This window comes from Alexandromys fortis, unplaced genomic scaffold (assembly GCF_014885135.2).
Source record: "Alexandromys fortis isolate MF-2015 unplaced genomic scaffold, M_Fortis_MF-2015_v1.1 scaffold_0, whole genome shotgun sequence".
In the NCBI taxonomy this organism is placed as follows: domain Eukaryota; kingdom Metazoa; phylum Chordata; class Mammalia; order Rodentia; family Cricetidae; genus Alexandromys; species Alexandromys fortis.
In genome coordinates this window covers 40,504,641-40,524,229 of record NW_026067949.1, presented here as the reverse complement: position 1 = coordinate 40,524,229, position 19,589 = coordinate 40,504,641, and positions in this window count along the sequence as shown.

Genomic DNA, 19,589 nt, shown 5'->3' with positions numbered 1-19,589 from the left:
GTACAGAAATAAAGTCCATTACATGTATTTCTTTATAACCAAATTTGTTTCCTTGATTAACATTATGTGTCAGTCAGTGCACATAGATCAGTTTTATTTATTGAAGGTTAAATTGTATTAAACATTTTTCTTGATTTGTAGATAATCTATTATTACTTAATTTTTAAAATTATAAACATGTTACAATGAATATCCTCATAACATATATCTTGTGTATATAGCAGTATTCTGTAGGTGTTACTGCTATAAATATTAAAAAAATTGTACAAGCATCTACAGTTTCAATGAATATGGAAAAATTGCCTCTAAGAATTATTGAGTAATTTTCATGATTTAAAATAATTAAAAAGATGATGTGATATCAGCCAAAGATAGGACTCTGCTGAGGTTTCTTTCACAAGACATACAGGTCACACCTACCTACAGGCTTCCAGGGCTTGGCTTTCAGACCAGGCCAGATCTACTCACTAATATCTGAAATGAAATCAATAACAAATTCATTTGATGTTATTTTATACTGAAGAACACATGACATCCAGTGTCAATTTTTCTTCAGTACAGAGTGTCTATTGATGGAAAATTGGCTGAGGTGCTGAGGCATTTGCCTAAGTTTTTCATCAAACAAAGAACTTTACTCATTTACTGATGACTGTCAGATAACGTTAGGAATGGAGGAACATGCATAAGTGGCTAACAGTAACAGCATGTGTGCTAAGTATAGCAGTAGGAGTGTGGCCAAGTGTGAAGGAAAGCTTTTGACAGGGGGCAGGGAAGGCTTTATGGAGGAGGTCACCCTTGAGAGAGTTTTGAAGGATGGAAAGAAATTCATTAAAAAGTAAGAAGAGTGTGGGGAGATGGTTCAGCTGGTAAAGTGCCTGGCATGAAAGCATGAGGACTTGAGTTTGAATCAGCGGCCCTCACGGAAAAGCTGGGCACAGTTTCTTTTGTCTGTACCCCCAGAGGCTGTTGGGCAAGATCTCTGGAGCTTGTTAGCCTACATTCTAGCGAGTGGGTCAGCTTCAGGTTCAGTGAGAAATCCTGTCTTGAAAAATAAGGTGGAGTGTGATGGAGAATGACATCCCACAGTGACTTCTGACCTTGACGTGAATGTGCACACATGTGCATGCATATCTACACCCCATATGGACACACACAGAGGCACACACACGTGCACATGCCCACAGAAGGAAAGAGATAGAATACAATAGGTGGATTTGGAGAATAAATATGAGCAAGACACGGCATGGAAAAAGTTAATACTGAGAGGACTAATGAAACATAAATGCTTCAGGATTTGAAGGGAAGCAAATTATTCTTGTGTGTGTATGTGTGTGTGTGTGTGTGTGTGTGTGTGTATGTGTGTGGTATGCCTGTGTGCACTTGTTACCAATGCACAGTTGAATGAGCCACTTAACTGACTCTTGAAACAAGTTCTTGTTCTTATGTCCTTTCCTTCCCAAGTTTATCTTTTTGTTTTTGAATAAATTTTTTATATAAAATTTCTAAAAATTGTGTATGGGTATTTTGCATACATGTTTGTGTGTCATACGTATGCCTGGTGCCAACAGAGGACAGAAGAGGGAATTAGATCCCCTGGAACTAGATTTATAGATGATTGTGTGGCACCATGTGTATGGGTTGGGAATTGAACCTGAGTTTTCTGGAAGAGAAGTCAGTGCCCTTAACCACTGAGGCAACTCTTCAGCCATAGTTAATTTACTTTTCTAACACATCATGCAACATATTCACTCTATATTTATGAATACTATTTTAGTATCTGGGTATAAAAATCCTCAACTTGCTTGAGCTTGCATTTTGTTGGTAGGACCACTAGATTTTCAAGCAGCTTCAGAGTATGTGATAGACCCCCTGGCACTACTACGTATTCTACCAGTCCCAGGCTTTATTTTAGGTGAATTTGCAGATCTTTCCTTAACTGTTTTTGTTTGTTCAGAGGAGTAATTGAGTTTCATGTCATTGCTGTCTCAGGGATTATGTGGGGAAAGCTGTGTTCTATTTCCTGTCTAGAGTATGGCCCCAGTGAACAGTAAATTCAGTTGAATCACTGCCTCTGTCTGGGGTTCAGGTGATTCAGGGACCTCACAGTGAGTGCATTACTTATTTCAGACATACCTCCAACCCTAAGTTGAAATGAGACATGCTCTAGCCAGGAGACTGGATAGTCATGGGATTAGACTAAAGCACGCAGGCAACATTATGAGGGCTGAGGAATTTCTTAGACAAGAAAATTTAAGTCTGAAAGCAGATAACTTTCAACAATGTAATTATGGAATTTTGGTATCAAGAAGTACATACTATGAAAGGGGGAAATTTCTAAATTGTACCAAAGCAAGGTACATCAGTGAAAACAGATACTCTTGTGTCTGAAATTGCTTAGATATCAGGATTCATTAAAGGGTTTTATGAACTACAAGTGACAGCGTTTAGCCTTAAAGGTTTAGGCATTTCATGATTTATTTTATTTTCTTTTAATTTATCTATTTATTTATTTATTAAAGATTTCTGTCTCCTCCCCGCCACTGCCTCCCATTTCCCTCCCCCTCCCCCAATGAAGTCCCTCTTCCTTGTCAGCCCAAAGAGCAATCAGGGTTCCCTGCCCTGTGGGAAATCCAAGGACCACCCACCTCCATCCAGGTCTAGTAAGGCGAGCATCCAAACTGCCTAGGCTCCCACAAAGCCAGTATGTGCAGTAGGATCAAAAACCCATTGCCATTGTTCTTAAGTTCTCAGTAGTCCTCATTGTCCGCTATGTTCAGCGAGTCCGGTTTTATCCCATGCTTTTTCAGACCCAGGCCAGCCTACAAACCACAATCTCAGAGAACGTAGACAACAATGAAGACACTACGAGAGACTTACATAGATCTAATCTATATGGGAAGCTTAGTCTAGTGCTCCAGTGTGGGTCTCTGTCTCTAGCTTAATCCATCGCCAGATGAAGGTTCTATGGTGATATGCAAGATATTCATCAGTGTGGCTATAGGATAAGGCCAGTTCAGGCACCCTCTCCTCTGCTGCCCAAGGAACAAGCTGGGGATATCTCCTTGGACGCCTGGAAACCCCTCCAGTTTTGATAGCCATTTTTAACATCAACTGCTGTTTCGTTCTTGAAGTACAGTCCTCTTTTCTCTTGGCAATCATGTTACTACTCTCTCCTTTCTACTTATTCCTCTAACTGACCTTTTCTTTTTCTGTGTTGTGTACTTCCAGCTCGGCACTGTTTCATCTTTTGCCCTTTCTTTCATTGTTATCTTTTTCATTTCCCAGCCCTTCTCATTTCTTATCATCTCTTTTCCAGGATCTCTCCCTCTGTGATCTCACTATGTACACAAAATTTAAATTCTCATCACCTCAAGTATAGTTGCCTAGGTAGATCCTATCAGTTAAAAGTATTCACACATAATGCTCTACTTGACATCTGTACTTGAGCATCTAACAGTCATCTTCAACATGATATTCAAACCCAATTCTTGATTGCAATCCATTTTCCTTCATCTTTATTTCCCCTCAAAGTTTCACTATCTTGGTAGGTTTTACTATCTCTCAGATGTCTAAAGTTAGACATCTTAGTTCTACTTTACCAATTCATCTTACAGGTGTCATCCTGTCCTGTCAGCACTACTTCTAAAATACATCCCAAATCTCTCACCCCAAAAGTTTATTTTGATTATTTTCCAAGTTTCATTTAGTTTTTGAGTTTTTGAATCCCCCCTCTACCTCTCACTCTTTCCATCCTCTCTTCTCCATTCTTTTCTTCCTCTCCTCTCCCCCTCCTCTTTCCTTGTATTACCTTTCTTTCTTTCTTTCTTTCTTTCTTTCTTTCTTTCTTTCTTTCTTTCTTTCTTTCTTTCTTTCTTCTCCTTCCTTCCCTTCACCTCTATTTACCTCTCCTTTTGTTTCTCCCTTTTATTTCTTATCTTACCCTCTTTCGTCTCCTCCCTTCCTTCTTTTCTTTATTGCAGGGGATACCCTTGTATGTTGTGAGATCTTTAGCATCAACCTTAAGTCTCCACTAGAGGCCAGTAGCTTGCCTCCAAGGAGTGACATTAAAAATGTCTCCAGACAATGCCATCTGTGTCTACAGGAAGGTAACAACATTGTCCCTCATTATTCACTATTGATTGAATAATCTTAGACACTGCTAATTCCAATGAAGATTGCTATAATGGCATTCAGATTAATCTCATGACTATTTCTCCTGCGTCCTGGTTACACATCCCGTTATCTGTGCCGTTACACTTGTAATAGTCATTAAACTAATGCCCTGCTTCCACTCAGATTTCCTTTGCAATTCATTCTCAATCTGATCCCAGCATAAAACTGTCAATTACATGGATCACATTACTTAGAATGGCAAATGGCTTTGATCTCATTTTGAGCAAAATTTGAACTCACTAGGGTCTATAAAATCTTGACATAATCCACCTTCGTTTAACCCGACTGAGTGCACACAAGTGTCCTATAGTTCACTGTACAGCTTACACTGTCCCTGGTGTCCATCTTTCCCTATACCTTCAAATACAGCAGAGCCGTTGACCCTGGTTTTCCCTCTGTGTGAAATCTCTGGCTTCTGGTTTGTCTAGCTGGTTGCCTTGCACCCTTATGGCAGGCAGTCTTCTGGCAGGCCTTTCCAGAACACTCCAGTGCCACGGATTGGTCTTTGTCACTTTCTATCATGCCACTCTGCTCATTTCCTTATGGTGGTCCTTTCCAATAAGAAGCTCACATATTGCTTATTGAGCAGCTGGCAGTTCTCTTGATGAGTGGGCATGTTTCATGAAACTGGAACTTTGTCTCTTCCACTGCTGTCCCGGGGCCCAGCACATAATGGGCACTTGGTAAATACTGTCGAATGAGTGCATGAGGTAGTTGGTGTGGTAGAATGATCACTGACCTTAGAAACATCTGCGGTGGAATCCCTACTTTGCTATCTAGTAGCTAGATTTTTAGTCAAATCCAGTGATATTGCTACCATTTTAAATTTTAAGAAAGTAAGCATCTTGCTTCTCACCTTATAGTTGAAGTGTGCACAGCTGTGGAAGCCTAGCATGATCCTTGCCTTTTAACAGTGTTAATTTTGTTTTTGAGGTCTGAGACATAAAGCTAAGTTAGTAGTCAGTTGATGTTTGTGGACAAATATGTTCATTGGGTCTCCTTGCCTGTGATATTAAGTAAGAAAATGTTGCTTTATCATGGTAGCTGGAATAGTTTCTACCATTGCCATACCCAGAGTCTTTGTTCTAAACATGGTGGATTAAAACTGTCAGCATCATCACCAACTTTAAACAGCCAAGTATATTACAGATTCTTCTGGTCTTGGGGCAGAAATCACTGCCAGTATATGCAGTTTAGATGTGGCTGGGGTCAGTTTGTATAACCTAAGTATGGTTCTTTGTTTCTTCACATTTCAAGCTTTTCGCAATAACTTATGTCTCTGACATATTAATATACAGAGATACTTTTGTCTCTCTTTACTGACAGCATACACTACTACCCAGATTAACCCCCGAGGTCATCTTTGCATGCTCATAAGTGATGAAGTAAATGAGCAATACTTTCTTCCAAAGAACTTCTGTTCCTAGGTGATAAATATAAAATACATTCTCCCCTTATAAAAGTATGAGTCAATGAGAAATGAAACAAACCAATCATCAGTGAGCACTGTTCCCAGTATGAGGTGAAGAATATAGGCAAAATGTCCAAGTGTTGCTTAAGAACAATTCTGGAAGTTAGTTCATGAAGTTGTAGCATTTGTCCAGAGAAGCTATGCATCACGTTTCTCATTGTCCCTTCCTTTTTGTAGTCCCAACTAAGGTTACAGGGTGTGTGTCCCCAGGTGGTCTGCTCACTGTGGGAGAATGGAGATCTGAGGGAGTCTACTTAAGCCCTCGGAAAGGCATGACTTCTTAAGAAGTCATGTTTCAACAGATAATGTTTTCCTTGATTTTGTTTAATTCTGTTGCTGATGACTGTGTTTTTATGTTTTAGCATTTTATATATTCTTTCCAAAAGCACCTATATGTTAATAAGATAGACTATTAGAAAATCAATTAAAGCACTTAATTTTCAACTTAAACTGTGATGTGGCATGACTTTCACGGTAGTCTTTGAACTCCAGAGTTTTAGAGTGTTAAGACTGTGTCTTAAAAATTAACCATTAAACCAGTCAAGCAATAAACTAACCAATACTAATTGGCCAGCTAAGCAAAAACTAAAGCAACCCTACCAAGCAAACCCAAACCAACCAGATACATCTTGCAATTCAGAACCATGAACACTAGAGGGTGCTCTGCTAAAGTTATAGGTTTTCTAGTTGGAACCATGGGTTCCTAACTCATGAAGGGCCTATCTCAGTAAATGGTAACCGATTACATTGAATAATTGACCTATGTATTTATCAAGCTCATTCTGTGTGTCAGGCACAGTTTAGTGAGTTAATAGTGAAGGGAGATGGGGTTGACACAACTCATTTTCTTCTGAACATGTTACTGACACCTTTAAACTTCTTTTCTGTGGGACTCCTGTAGTCTTCACCCTAAAAGTTCAAATCACAAAGTTAAAAAAAAAATCCCAAAGGATAAAACATCCTAGTCTATGTGGGACCCTCACCTCTTATTCTCAAAGGGGCAAGAAGAAATTTCCCAGCAGAATGTTTTCCCAGGAAGATAGTGGCCTTCCCCTCTCCCACCTAGGAGATTCCGAGCACAAGGTCACTTAGTCCAGCCAGCCACCTGGTACAGGCTGATAAAGATGGCCTAACTCAAGAACAGTGACCTTGCTCTAAAAACAAGGAAAAAGCTAACTTAACAGAATGGGAGGGAGCAAAAGTCCTTGTACCCGTGCCAAAGCATCTTCAAAGAGTCTCTTTGTAGTTATGCCTTTAAAAGCTCACCCCACAGAGGAGATACAACTCCTCTCTACCTTGTTGTAACGGGGATGGAGATGAGATCCAAACATGTTTGTATTATGCTAATTAAACCTTGCTTATTACAGTCTGGTCCTCTCTGTGGTCTCTCTCTGGGGGTCGTAATCTGGGCACAACAGTGATTATGCCACTTAGTATAACTTTTGGTATGCATTATTCCCTAATTGCTTAAGTCTTAAGTCATATTTTCCTTTACTAAAAAGGAAGCTTAATTATTTTATTTTAAATAACACATTAAAATATGTTTTAATAAGTCTTACATTTGAATCTTTTTAAAAGATTTACTTTGTTTTTAAGTGTGTGTGTGTGTGCGTGCGCGCATGTGCACGCATGCACACACACACATGAGCTTTGGGATATGTCTGAATGCACATTCTTACATAACCCAGAAGAGGATGTTCGTTGTTGTGAGTCCTCTGATGTGGGTGCTGGGATCTGAGCTCTGTCCCTCTTCCAGTGCAGGATGTGCTCCTAAGCACTCAACCATCTCTTGATCTTACATTTACATCTTAAAGAAACTCACATATAATTTGCTGTAGCCATCCACAGGTCTCCATTAGTAACTTTCAAACCCTCATATAAACTCAATGATAAGGCACTTGTTAAGGTCATATGTTCTGACTCTTGTTTTCAGTGAGACGGAGTATGAAGAACAATGCACTGCCAAAATATTGTGCTGAAAATAAAATGTTAAACATTTGATGAACATAGGTTCAAGACTGGAAATTTTTCTGTTAAGAATTGATATATGTATATAACTGATGTGGGAGTCCCCTCTGTGTGCTGTGATTACTATTAATGATTAAAGAAACTGCCTTGGCCTGTTGATAGGGCAGAACTTAGGTAGGCAGTGAGGACTGGACTGAATGCTGAGAGAAAGAAGGGTGGAGTCAGAGAGACAACATGGAGCCACTGGAGACAGATGCTGGTCGGAACTTTAGCCAGTAAGCCACAGCCACATGTCAATACACAGATTAATAGAAATGGGCTAAATTAATATGTAAGTGTTAGCAAATAAAAAGCTAGAGCTAATGGGCCAAGCAGTGATTTAATTAATATAGTTTCTGTGTGATTATTTCTGTTCTGGATGGCTGGTTCTCTGAAACAGTTGACATGCATGTGGCCAGCTAAATTCACATAAAACCTGAGAGGTCTTGAAAAGGAATTCTAGACAAAAAAACCCCACAGAGTTTAACATAGTTTCTTGCTGTTTGCTAGCAGTGTGCTGAAGCTCTTTAAGAGACATTTTCCTGATTCAGCAGTAACAGGAAAAAATCCACGGCCATTTTAAAATGCCAGCATTCTGGGCTGTGCTGCCAGTGCGAACTCTGTCTCTTTTTCAATATGGAAATTTGAATGGGGTTTGTGAGCAGACTGTTGCAGCTTGCTTAATGGCAGTATGGACCAGCTGTGTGGAGGCACTGTGCATGTCTCTCAGAGGCAGTGAGCAGCTTCACCATGCTGGACTGTGCTGAACGAGCAGGTGGTACTGTATATATCATAGTAATGGTGCCGCTTAAGTGTTGTGGAACAATGCTCTTTTATCCTCTCACTTGTATTATTTTTAATAAAATGATGATTGGCCAGTAGTCAGGCAGGAAGTATAGGTGGGGCAACCGGGTAAGAAGTAGAGGTGGGGCAACGAGAATGCTGGGAAGAGGGAAGCACAGTCTACACTCGTCACCCAGATGTAGAGAAAGCAAGATGTGACTGTCTCGCTGAAAAAGGTACCAAGCCACGTGGCCAACATAGATAAGAATTATGGGCTAATATAAATTATAAGAATTAGTTAATAAGAAGAGCCTGAGATACTGGGCCAATCAGTTTATAATCGATGTAGACCTCCATGTGATTCTTTGGGACTGAATGACTTCAGGACCAGGCAGGACAGAAGACCTCAGTCAACATATACCTTTGCTAGCTCATTAAAAACCATGTCAGAGTGATGACAAATGAAAGGAGTTTGTTACATTTAGAAAAAGGTTACTGTCTTTTACAGTCTCCAACATCTTTTGTAACTTTTCAGTAACTAATAAAAAATTTAATCTGTGTAAGTAAAATGTTATTTATATAATAGGTAATTAAGAAGTGAGACAGGTGTTTGTCAAGTAAATGAAGAGAAAATCAAACAATGTGGCAAGTTTGTTGAATCTGCCTCTACTTCTTGTCATTAACCTTTTCTTTGGGTGGGTTGTTAATTTACTTGTCAAGTATTTAATAAATATCTCCTGTTCAAGGGCTTGTGATAAGCTTATGATATACTCTGGTACTGATAAGCTTTCCTGTTTGGAGCTGAGTGTGTAACACGTTTGTACTCATAGCACTGCGGCAGAAGGATCATGGGTGGAGGCCAGTCTGCACCAAACATGGAGGATATCTGCATCCAAAGAGTTTATACAGATATGCAATAATAAAATAAGATAGCAAACTAAATGATATACCACACAAGGAACATGATGTGAGTGTGAGGTTAGGGATTAATGTGGATAAGAATATTCTAATCTGTATTAAAAAATTCACATATATGACAATTTAAGATGAACTTGACCTCTGTCTGAATAGAGTACAAACTATATCCATTGATGCTTGGGAGTAGACAAACACTCCTTTTGACTTGGCAACAATGTCAGTCTCTAAAGGGAAGAGGACACCAATCACTCACATCTCATGGTATCATATGAGCATCATTCTGAGAATTCAGTACCAGTGAATGGGCGACTGACTTTGAATCAGCTATTTTTTATTTTAATTTTGAAAATATTTTTATCATGCTTTTCCCTTTCCTCAAATTACCCCAAGATATTAACTTCATATCCCATCTATTTCTCAAAACGGAACAAAACAAAAACCACATGTGCACACATACACACACACTCCAAACAAAAATAAAAAATTAAACTTTTAAATAGTTTGAACAGAAAACTTCTGCCTTATTAGTGGTTTGATAGAAGTTTTGAGTATGTAGCAACGAGTTTATAAAAGAAAAATATAAAATATGCTCAAGAAAACTTAGATTTTTAATGACTATTTAAAGTTCAAGCCAAATAGATCATTACAGAAATTCAGGGGACAGGGTGCTTCATGCCAAGAGGTTCCTTTGTCAGGATCTGTTGTAATAGGCCACTTTTTGGTTCCTTGTTGCTTAGCCCCAAAATAATCACACAGAAACTGTATTAATTAAATCACTGCTTGGCCCATTAGCTCTAGCTTCTTATTGGCTAACTCTTACATTTTAACTTAACCCATTTTTATTAATCTGTGTATTGCCACATGGCTGTGGCTTACCGGCTAAAATTCCATCTGTCTCTGATGGGGCTACATGGCTTCTCTCTGACTCTGCCCCCTTTCTCCCAGCATTCAGTTTATTTTTCCCCACTTAGCTAAGTTCTGCCCTATCAGCAGGCCAAGGCAGTTTCTTTATTCACCAATGGTATTCACAACATACAGAGGGGCATTTCACATCACCTCCTCTTTTCTGTTTAAATAAAAAAGGTTTTATATTTAATAAAATTACATATAACAAAACAGGTGTCAAGCCAGAATTATAGTTACAACATTTATATCTACTTTATCTTTTATCATAATTAATGAAAACTGTATTATTACTATCTACTCTTCAACTCCGTCAAAGACTCTAGAAAGATATAATATTATCTAAGTAAACAGGAAGTGCATTGTAAGCAACTTCCAAAACTCTAGAACTGACAGAGACATCGTGTTACCTGGACAGTCACCCAAAGTTCTTCTGTACTATTAGGGCACCCATCTTCAGTTTACAGGCCCATAGTACCCAGCAGACTTTTCCATGAAGCAGGAAATTTCAAAGATAATTCCACCTATATTGGCAGTTTGTCAGTCATTTTCTTCTGTGTCCTGTAGAATGCCTGGCAGACTCGTTTATGAAGCAGAAACCCCGAAGAATTGTCTCACATTTAGGCAAGTTCATTTCTCTGCCGGTCCTGCATGTCCAGTTCATCAATCAGTCTAAGCAAGAGCAGTTTCTTGCCCAAATGGCTAGCAAACTACATAAGGATCCTCTTTGATGCCTATCTTCTTCTTGAAGTAATTGGTGCTGCTAGGAACAGATGTGTCTCATTGTCATGAAAAATCCTAAGTTCTTAAATGTTTTAAATGCCATATTCTGAAAGCCTTTGAAATGTTTGAAGAATACCTATCCATCTGAAATACACCTCTCTACATCTAGAAAATCTAACTAACATGACTACAAGATTGACTATTATAGATGATTATCTATTAACCTATATTTCTTAATTATACATTGTATTTTTAAATGAGCTGGACAAACACAATACCTTAAGTAAGATCAGAAATACACATACACATTATAACAAAATTGGCCTTAAATTTGTATCAGTAAACCAAGATCCATACCCATGCAAATTTCTATAGCATATTCCCCTTTAAATGTAAAGAAACATTTATAAACAATGTTTGGAAATATGGGAGTAGCTCTCTCCAAACTGGTTCCTGCTTTTTGTTTGTACAAAGTAATTTTTGGGGGTGTTCATGGCAGCCTTTTGGGAGGATCTTGGTGTCTCAAACCATATTAGGCTGGAATGAACCCACAGGTTCTCATTTTCTGTGGAAACAAAAGAAGAACCTTCTTTTCAAAGCAATATATCCTTAGGCTCAAATTTTGAAGTCAAGATACCTTTAAAGTATATATGTTGATTACTTAGCTCCTTCACAGTCAAAAAATTAAAAGAAAACACAATAATACACACAATCCAGACTCTCTGTATATAGTCCATCTTTATGTGGATTGTTTTTACTCTATTACTTTTTAATATTTTATTATCTTTACTCCTTTAATTTATGATTGTATTCTGTCTCTTTAAAGACTTTACCTTTCTTTTAAAACCATTCACTTCGGGGGCTGGAGAGATGGCTCAGCGGTTAAGAGCATTGCCTGCTCTTCCAAAGGTCCTGAGTTCAATTCCCAGCAACCACATGGTGGCTCACAACCATCTGAAATGAGGTCTGGTGCCCTCTTCTGGCCTTCAGGCATACACACAGAAAGAATATTGTATACATAATAAATAAATAAATATTTTTTTTAAAAAAACCATTCACTTCTTTTGATAACTCTCTATACTCTTTTTCTTCTCTCTCCTAAGCCTACATACATTTATCCAACATTGGGACCTATTTAGAAGTCTTTTCTATCTCAACTTGTCTTTATTGCGTATCTGTAATATTTTCCTATCTAGGAACACTTTTTAAAATGCTAAGTGGTTCTTAAAAACTTAAGCTGTGGCATAGCTAGGTCAAGTACAGCCTTGCCTGCTTGCTCCAACATGGTGAAGAGGTCTGTTTACTGCCTCTCAGCGGTGCACATTAACCCAGTTCCAGGTATGCAGCGGGGCCTATGTTGAGCCATTAAGCATGTTGTAACATGTTGCTTACAAACTCCATTTAAATACTCGGTCTCTTGAAAGAGCCAAGGGCGTGCTGGCCGCATGGCCCAAAATCTGGCATTTCAAAATGGCATGGCTTTTTTTTTTTTTTTTGCTATCAGTGAATCAGGAAAACCTTTCTTAAAGGAGCTGCAGCACACCACCAGCAAATAGCAAGAAGCTGTGTTAAACTTTGTATTTTTGTGTCTAGAATTCCTTTTCAAGCTCTCTCAGGTTTTTAAATGGATTTAGTTGTTGTAATAGGTGGCTTGTTGTTTTCCTACTGCTTAGCCCTGAAATAATCACACAGAAACTGTATTAATTAAATTAGTGCTTGGCCCATTAGCTCTAGCTTCCTATTGGCTAACTCTTACATATCAATTTAACCCATTTCTAGTAATTTGTGTATCGCCACGTGGCTGTGGCTTATCGGGTGAAGTTCCATCTGTCTCTGGAGGGGCTACATGGCTTCTCTAACTCTGTCCCCTTTCTCCCAGCATTCACTTTAGTTTTCCCCACTTAGCTAAGTTCTGCCCTATCAGCAGGCCAAGGCAGTTTCTTTATTCACCAGTGGTATTCACAGCACACAAAGGGGAATTCCACATCAAAGATCTTAACCACATTCCTAAATAATAACATTATAATTTTAGTTCTGAAATTTAGCTCAACAGCTTTTTATCAGATTTATATGTGGTTTTCTGGAAAACAGTTACTCAATTTTGATTGCCCTGACATTGTTTGTAAAACAGGACTGATAGCAAGCAAATGGGGGTCCATTCTGTTCTTTATGATTGGATCTGCTACAGGTGGTAGAAGAAGAAACTGCAGTTTGTCCCCTGTAGTTTTAGATAATTCCTACTGAAGGCACACTATAGTCTAGTAGGTTTAGTAGTAGCACTTTAGTGTGGAAAAGAAAATAAGGCTTTAACTCACAAGCAAGCACTTCAGAAGCCGATGTTCACAGCTAAGGTGTGATGCTCAGTGCCTGTGTGAAGCTGCTGAAGCTGGCAGAGGCAGGGTTGTTGTCTCTTGGAGCAGAAGGGAATGTGCAGAGAGAAGCAGTTGGGTTCAGTTTGACCCTACTCGGATTTGTGATTTGGGAGTGGTTACTTCCAGTCCAGCAGTGGCATTTCCTGGTTGTGCAGTTGTATCTGGAGGTGCTTGTCCTTTGGCAATTATTGGGATGGCCTCAGATACTGTGGCTCTTGTTGATGTAGCTTTAAGTTCTGCTCACAGGCTGTTGCTGTAGTTGGACGGTGTTCCAATGTCATCATCTGGGTAGTTTCTGCTTTGGTGTTCGTTGTATAAACTCTCAGTGGCGCAGAAGATGTCTGAGGTCTAGTGATGACTGAAGAAACTTCTGCAGCAGTTTTACTGGTAAGTGGAGTGATGGTAGGTTTCCGCCAAGGGCTGGTAGTGACTTGATCAGTCAGCAAAGAGGCAGGCGTTGTTTCTGAAGTTTTTTTCAGGGGATTTTAAAAAATTGATTTTGAAAGACTGATTGTGGCAGAATCATTACATGATATGAAAATGGTGCTAGAAATATTTTTTGTAGTAATTTATAGATTGATAAAATTGTTCTGGCCTATCTTCTTGTTTTGGTAAATTAGGTATTTTGATATCATAGCTTTGTGTTTTGTGTGGCAGAACCCACAGAGAGACAGTCTTGGTTTTGTGAACAGACTGTTTCCAGAAAGGGAGAAAAGCAGCTGTCCCAGGCTTTCTTTGAATGTACCATTTTCTCATTGCACTTGTCTGTATAAAAGAAAAAAAATAATATTTGTTAAAAAGTACTTATTGATATTTAAATAAAACCATGCATCTGAACTTGGGAATATTTTATGTTTGGTGAGATGTAATAAGGACATCCAAAGCAGAATACAGGTTTCAATCAATAGACATTTACCTCTGTGGTATTTGGATTCCTCCTATTGTGAAATCAATAAATTGCCAAGTTTTTCAGCTTTTGTTTCCCTTCCTCTGTTCCCCTTCCCTATTTTCATCAGAATCCTTATTTCTTTGCTTCATATTATACACATTATAGTTATTTATATTTTTTATTTAATTATATTATTTATTATAACATAAATATTTAATATATACATATACATATATTTATTGCTTAATGTAGACATTTTTCTAGCAACATCTATTCACTATAGAATTATTCACTGTGAATTTTGGTTTAGTTGTAGAATTCTCACAACTTCAATTATTATACAGTTTTAGAATCTTTTGGGTTCCTTTTGGCCTTCTTAACATGTTGGTAACATTTTATTTAGGGCCAAAAAGCCATTTATTTTGATTTGCTTGTTTTCTTTAATTCTAAAAATGTTTTATGAAAATGTACATAATTTACTAATGTACAGTGACTCACATTCTTTTTTTATTTTTTTATTCAGAAGTTTTTTTTCCATTTTATATATATCAACCACAGTTCCCTCTCTCTCCCCTCATCCTGCTTCCTCTATACAAGCTACCCATCTACTCCTCAGACAGGATAAGGCCTCCCATGGGAAGTCAACAAAGTCTGTCAAATCACCAAAGGCCCCCCCCCCCCCCCCCCCCCCCCCCGCACCTAGGCTGAACAAGGTACCCATCGCAGGAACGGGCTCCAAAAAGCCAGTTCATGTACTGGGGATAAATCCTGGTCCCGCTGATAGTGGTCCCACAAACTGCCCATAGTGCCTCACATTCTTAGGGTAGCTTGACTTAAACATTTGCTCCTTGTGTATATGGAAAATAAACAAAAATAGAATTATTTACAATAAACAATTGACTGATGAAAGAAGCTTTATTAATTTGTGTTAACAGTGAGGATGCAGTTCCTAGAAAGAGAAGATGTTAGGATGACACACGCAGATGACATGAAGTTTCTAACCCACTGGGTATTATGCATTGTGGAAATCCTGTCCAGACTCAGAGTAAATCAATATGATTATCTGTGAATACTGAAATCTACAAATAGATTGAAAATTAGAGAGAAAGTCACTATCCTAAAACTCTTGAATAAGTAAGGCCAAAGAAAATAAAATTTGCAGTGTAAGTCTCATTAAAAAACAATCACAGTATGGATCAGAGCTTCTTTACTTACAGCTTTCTGCCTTAATCTGAGCCCCGAGAGAACTCTGACCGTCTCTGGCCGGTGAGACATTTTTGTCATCTAAAATCGTTTAGGGTTGCATGGTATTTGATTCCAGAAACAAAAGAGTCATGGAATAGTATTAGGCTGTCTCAAAGAAAGGTTAACATCTTTTGAGCATCAGTGAATTTGTTTCTTGAGGAGAGACTTAAAATGTTATGAAAACAGCAATATCAGACTGCAGAGTGCTGGCTCAATACATGGGCTGTCATGTCGGTTGGTAAAATTTTCTGACATTCAGTAAGGTCATAGATGACAAATAGGTTAGACAATAATCTGAGGAGAATAAGAATCACTGATTGTGATTGACAGGACTTACCAAGAAGCCAGGACTCAGAAGCCAAAGTCCAAGAGTCAGGGTTAATGTTTTCGTCCTTCCTTGTTATACCCTAAAATGGTTAAATGGTTATTTCTCATGGTCACAGGGGTGGGTACCATGGTGTTTTAAGCTTAAGTAGCTGTAGTTTACATTTTCATATATAATCTTTAAACCTTGTACATAATAACTAAAATGAAATGTTCAGGAATTTTACATGAAGAAATAACTCATATCATATATATGCATATATATTATATGTAACATTATGTGGACTGAAAAGATTGTATTTATTCTCTTTCTCTGTCTTAGTCTCAGCCTTCCCTGTCTCATAGTTAAAAACTGTGTTTCTTTTCCAAATCATTTTCCTTAGGGTGAAACTTTCATGCTATTAAGAAAATACAGTATAACATTGTATGATTTTTGTGTGTGTGCGTGTGTGTGTGTGTGCAAAATAGTCTGAGTTGAAATAGAATTAAGAATTAAAATCTCCAGTATTTACCTTTATGGGCCGGGGGATGTGTCTTCTCAAGTTTAGGTCAAATGTGGATGAAGATGGTTTTATAGCTTTCTCAGGATGGCTGGAGAGTGATTTCTTAGCACTGTGCTGGGTCTTCAGCATTTGTCCAGCACTGACAGGAGAGTGTTTTGTTCATAAGGAACGTTACTCACATGATTGATGGTCATTATTCACACAAAGAAATGGCGATGATGGTTTGGCAGCAGATACTTTTCTATCTATTCATTACTGATGAATGTTGGGATCATTTGAATCACATCTTATCAGTGTGTTTTATGTCATGAGATTAAGCTACAGAAATTCTTTTGATTCATTGGGTTCCCACTGCTATTAGTACTAAGACATTCTGTTGTTTAATAACTGTATCCATAAGGTTGAATTTTGCAGATAGCTAGTGATTCTTGTAAATATTTGCTAAGTCTTTCAAAGGCAGACCAGGTGGGTCCATGAGCTGTGGAAAGTAATTGCAAAAAGTACACTGGCAAGATGTGTAGGAAACAGCTAATCTGAATCTCTAACCCTTCTGGTATCTAAGGGCCTTGTATCTAGTTTTGGCCAATGGAACACGAACGGAAAGCAAACATTCTTCTTGTTGGCTTCATTACTATTCTGTGCGACATCATCTTGTTCATTGTGGATAAACAATGACAACAAAGAAAATGAAGGAGCCAGTCATGCAGATAGCTGTGTGAAATGAGTTCTAGGCAGAGGGATTAGTTGTGCATGGGCATTGAGGTCAGACAGTACCAGATTTTCCTTCCTTTCTTTCTTAAATGTCATGTTCTCATTGGAAAGCCTCACAGAATCTTATCAGCATTACAGTGCTTCCTTTTTTGTTTTATTTTGACGTATGTGGTGGGAAGGATAATGCTCACCAAAGTGATGTTGATTTTGAGCTCAGCCACCATGAGCATATTCGACAACACAACAAACAAGATTCCAGATTATGTTAATGTTGTTGATAGCCTAACTTTAAAGCAAGATTATTATTCATTTTATTTTTGAGACAAGATTCCATTATGTGGCTCAGGATGCTTCTGAATTAGTGATCTTCCTGCTTCATTCTCTCGAGTGCTAGGGTTAGAGTTATCCACCAGCATGCCTGCCTAACTTAAAAGTGAATTTAAGCTATGACAAAAACCAACTATAAGAGAGGGACTGAAAAGAGTGGGAGGGAGATGTGGTGAAAGGTTCAAAGACATGTTAGAAGTATTGCTTTGATGACGGGTTCTTTACAAATTGGAAAAATGAACAAGTAGTCTCCCCTCAAGACAACGTGTTCTTCAACCTGAAAACTGCTCCAATTCAGTTCACCCAGACCTATGTAGAATTTCTAAGCAATAGGAGTATAAGAAATAAGTTTGTATTGTCTGAAGCCAGTATTATTATGGTGATTTTTATAGCAATAATCCAAAAGCAATATAACACAAAGTAATATAAAAATCCAGGATTTTGTCTATGATTTATAGAGACATTATTTTTATTATTTATCAGATGGTTCAGTTAAAATCAACTTCTAAATAAATAACGCATTTCTCCTTATTTTTGCTCTTATTAAGTGCCGCCATGCAGAACTTTATACATGTATTATTTTGTATGTATATAGGTATATCGCTAGTATATATGACTAGAAATGATGTAGGTAAAAGGACAAATATAACTGAGATTAAAAATGCCCCATGACCAGGTATACAGTACAGTCATGTATTACCTCTCATGGAGTGAACTCCGATTCAATAAGAAAGTGATTGGTTTCCCCCAGGGGAATCAAGCCACTATTGTACTAGTAAGCTCAATACTAGTATGTATCTTGTTTGGCAGGTTGAGTTTGTAGCATCATGTTAACAATTGGGTTAGGTTGTTAATGACTTTTGTTCTCCAAGTGCTTGCTTAGCACCTACTGGTACTATGAATGCTGGTCAGCAGGGAGGAAGCTTTCACCTGGGTTCTGGTTGATTTCTCTGTATCCTGTATTCAAAGTGTCTTGTTCACAGTAATAAGGTCTTATTGTCCAGTTCTGGTTGGTATCCAGTGTTAATAGTCTGTATTGTTGTGAGAACTTTTGGGAGATCCTTAGCCAGCAATTCATACGGAAACCTCCACACCTGGCATGGGGTGTCTCTTTAATAACCTGTGACTTCCGGTAGCAGTTTTATCTCCCCTGAGCAGGGTAATTTCTTTATCTAGTTGTGGTGAAAGGAATCTTTTTGAGGACGATTTGAAAATCTGTCATTCTTTCCAAACCCGGAAGGAAGCCCTGTCAAAGGACGTTTTACTTCGCAGAGCTCCTCTCATCTGCTTCTGGTCCCCAGTCTTAGGATCAAAGCTGGAGGAGCCAGGCAAATGGCTCTGTGGAATGGCTCGACAATATCAGCTGCTGCTGGGGGTCGAGTGCTGGCTTTCTCTCGGTCACTGAGTCATTGTCACATCTGTTTCCTAGTGAGTGGTGAGGTATTTCTAGGTTACTGTCTTATGTTCAATTTTTTTTTCTCAAATTCTCGCTTTCATTTGCCCTTTTGAAGTTTTGGCAGTTTGAAGAGTTTTGCTTATTCTGAATATAGAACAAAGATAATTTTTTTTAGGATAGCGGTTCTTAATATTCCTAATGCTTTGACTCCTCATATTGTGGTGACCCCCAACCATAAAATTATTTTCACTACTACTTCATAACAGTAATTTTGGTACTGTTATGAATTGTAATAAAAATATCTGTTTTCTAATGGTCTTAGGTGACCTTTGTGAAAGGGTTGTTTGACCCCCAGAGGGGTCAAGGCTAACAAGTTAATAATCACTGATTTAGGCATATTTGGATTTGTGGAAAAAAACCAAGAAGCACCCCCCCAAACAAAACAAATTGAAACAAAATAAAACACCCCAGAATAACCAGATTTTGTCATTCTACAAAAAGAATGATTTATCTTTTATTAAGATGTCATTTCTTTCAATCTAGAGCTATTTGATATCCAGGGAGTTTTTATTAAATGTACAGATATTGAAAGGTGAAACTCACTGTACTTATGCAGGTCTTAAATCCGTCTAAACTAGTGTGGAGAGATTATATGGTAATGTTTTTCATTTACATTATACTTTACAATTTCTATATATGTATTCTTATTCATCTTTCTACAATTCTTTGTGAAGTATATATTATTATTAATATTTTACACACAGGGAAGTTTGGCCTTAAGACAGATTAAAAACCTTTTCAAAGTTCACCTGGATGGTCAGCAATTGAGATGGGCTTTATTAAA